The following is a 3758-nucleotide window of genomic DNA, read 5'->3' on the forward strand; positions in this document are numbered from 1 at the left end:
CCTGAGATCACGACCTGAGCCGAAGGCAGACGCTCAACAACTGAGCCACCCAGGCGCCCCTGTACTTAGATTGTTTTAGAAACAATTTAAGTACAATCATTATCCTAATATCAGTAACTTTTACAAATGGAGCTTTCAACCTTGGATGCAGTATTTGAATTCCATTTATGTGCAGGTTATCTGTTAAAGAGAATGCTAAATTGAAAATTTGGGTTACATGCAGTAAATTGAAAAGATTAGTTTAACATGAGAATTAGACTAATGAGAACAGGGGAAGGGAATTTAGAAATCCTCTCCTCCAACATCCTTATTTTACAAACAAGGAAATTAATACTGAGAAAGACCTAGTAACTTGTCCTCACTCATATGATGAGTTACCAGCAAACCTGGGACCACAGCCCAGGTTTCAGGAGTGTGTCCTTGTGTCATTTGACTTTGAAGAATGGGTGACACTTCAGCAGCATAGGTGATGGGAAGGGGTTGTAGAGAGGCTGGCAGCACTCCAGCTAGAGGGATCAATGGAAGTAATGCACTGAGCCAGGCTCTGAAACAGAGACTGATGAGTGTACTCAGGGAGGGTCGGTGCCGGAGAGGGGAGGCTGGAAGGAGAAACTACGATGAAGTTCTGTGATGTCAGAAGAGAGTCTAAGATTCTCTTGGAACACAGAATATCAGAAGAGAGTTTTAGGGACTCCTTTCTTTAATTTTTAATTTTATAGTTTATATGGCTCTTCCATATTCGTATTCTCATATAATCATTATAGGAATCTTGGGACATTATTGGGATATTATACAGATGATTAGTCTGATATTCAGGAGGTCACACTCTGCAAAACTAAGATTTGAACACAGGCTCTGAACATAAAGTCTATTATGATTCTTTTATGATTTTTTTATTTTTAAGTAATCTCTGCACTCAAAGCTTGAACTCACAACTCCAAGATCAAGAGTTGCATGCTCCTCTGACTGAGCCGGCCAGGCGCCCCGTGTGTACTGTGATTCTTAAAAGCATGAGGTCCAGCGCCAGGCCACTTGAGTTCAAATCTCTATGGCCCCATTTAGAAGCCATATAAACTTGAGAGAGAAAAAATAATGGCTAAAACTTAGTGTTTATGTGCCAGGCTCTGTTCTAAATGCACAGAACTAAACACATACTACTCATTTAATCCAACATCCCTATTACTTATTATCATCACTGTTTTAAAGCCTTCTCCCCCAAAAGAGAAACGAAGGAAAGAAGTAAGGAAGGGGTGCCTCAGGAGAAGATGAAAAACAGGGATGCATTTCTTCCTAGATGCTCTGTTCTGTGACTTCAACTCCTTCGTATTCCGTGGGTTCCCTTTGACACTGTGGCAGATTAGATTGTTGTTCAAAATATTCATCCCTTCCCCTCACCTTCTTAGGAGGACGTCTACTTTCCTCCCCTTGACTTTGGCCGAGGAAATATTAGCAGATTTAACACTAAAATTTGATATGTGCTTCCACAGTTGGGCTTGTCTTCTTGCACTTCTGCCATCACAATGAGAAGATCTGAAGATCTTCCCCTGAAGAATAGCTCCTGCCCCTTCAGCCTGGGGCTCAGAGTGACCACATTAGAGTAGATATGCCCAGCTATCCCCCAGACTTCCCAGTGGTTGAGTGGCTGGACTGACCACCCTCCAGTCCTGCAGAGGATCTAATACTAGCCCAACCAAAGATACTCTTGGAGACTCAAGGGTAAGAATCTAGATCCATGGGCGCCTGGGTGGCTCAGATGGTTAAGCGTCTGCCTTCGGCTCAGGTCATGATCCCAGGGTCCTGGGATGGAGCCCCGCATTGGGCTCCCTGCTCCTTGGGAGCCTGCTTATCCCTCTGCTTCTCTCTCTCTCTCTCCCTCTCTCTCTCCTCCTCTGTCTCTCATGAATAAATAAATAAAATATTTAAAAAAAAAAGAATCTAGATCCATATGCACCTCACCAGCACAGCGCCAACCTCTGAGCTTACTTCTTGGTTACTCTGGAAGCTGAACCAGAAAATGGGACAAAAAACTGAAACCTTAACTTCTATGTCTACTTACAGTATTTTCTCTGTAACAAGTACCCTTTTTACCAAAAAGAACCAACTTCCCAAATAACAGGGTTTGGAATTTTTCCCCCCAACAAACCCATAAAAAGAAAACTGAAACCAGAACCCAATTAAAGCTCTTGGCAGTCACCAGGAGTTAAGAAAGGGAGTCCATGTTTATGGATAGAGAACTTCCCACTCTGAGTGCTTTAATGAAGGTACATGGTTAATCACACACACACACACACACACGCGCGCAGTGCTCTGAGAGCATTTTCCAAGTAAAACTAGAGTTTCTGATCCTCTCATTCAGAAACAGCAGGATCACCATTCTGTTCATTCCAAGGAGTGGCAACAGTGAGAAAACCTTCACACATAATCTGGATATCTGGAAAATGTAGGATTAGAAGTTTTCTACCCAGTGATGATAAACTGCACTGTTAGGGTAACAATCAGCTTGCAAACCCAACAGTTATAGTGGGTAATGGAGGTTCAATAGATATGTTCTTTAAAAATCTTACTTCAGTCACTCTTCTATAAATTGAATCTCATTCTAAATGCACCAAAGGGCTGTTGAAGAAAATGTCATGTTGAAATTTTTCACAAAGAAAATAATCCCACTCTTGGATCCGTTATGGAAGTTCTCTATACTGGGTGTGCCTAAACCACAGTGTACCTGGGGTACTTGCCCTAGAAGGCAGTTTCTCTACAGGAGGGCATCCACATCACAATGACAACAATGTTAAAATGCTTTACATCACTCTTTATTTCAAAAGTGCTTTACTAACATAGACTAATCTTCACAACATTTAAGGGAGGTAGATAAGTATTACACCACTTTCACAGATGGAGAAATGGAGGCAAAGACTAGTAAATTGTGTTGAAGGGCATAATATATGGCACAATTAGGAAAAGAATTTGTTGCTGTCACGGATCACTGGTGATCTTTCCCATGACTTCTGAGTCCCACCAACACAAAAGTAGCAGATGCAGCCTGGAAGCAGGTTGTCCATAGTTTGGCTAGTCTAAGGCTACACTCTACCTTGTTGATACCAGATGTTGAATGTGCTGCCCTTTGGCAGGTGTTTCCCTCACACATGTTCTCACATGACTCCACCTCTAAAACAGGGGAGCATGGGAGCTGTTGTGGGTGCAGGAGGGGCTGGACGAACAGGGAGGGGAAGGCAAGAGACAGAAAATATGAACTGATATCAATGCAAGGGTGAGGAAAAACAGGAGGACCGGCTGGAAGCAGCCCAACACAAAGGAAACCCACGGCAAAAAAGAAGTGTCACTCCATCTGAAAAGCTCAGACATCCAGAAATGCTATTAAAAGGGTAATTCTTAGCAATGACATTACAGAACCACTCCTGGTGGCTTTGCCAAATAAAATTATCAGGTCCTTCTGACATTCCCAGGAGGCAGAACCATTCCTTTCCCCTGGTCCAGACCAAGTGCTGATGTAATTGACCTGACACTGCAGAGGCTGTTGACAATTCAAATGCACTGGGCCACCACACCACCTCTCTCCCTCTATTCTCTTTCCTTTTTTTTTTTTTAAGATTTTATTTATTTATTTGACAGAGACACAGCAAGAGAGGGAACACAAGCAGGGGGAGTGGGAGAGGGAGAAGCAGACTCCCCGCAGAGCAGGAAGCCCGATGCGGGGCTCAATCCCAGGACCCTGGGACCATGACCTGAGCTGAAGGCAGACA

Source organism: Zalophus californianus, chromosome 13, assembly GCF_009762305.2.
Source record: "Zalophus californianus isolate mZalCal1 chromosome 13, mZalCal1.pri.v2, whole genome shotgun sequence".
Taxonomy (NCBI): domain Eukaryota; kingdom Metazoa; phylum Chordata; class Mammalia; order Carnivora; family Otariidae; genus Zalophus; species Zalophus californianus.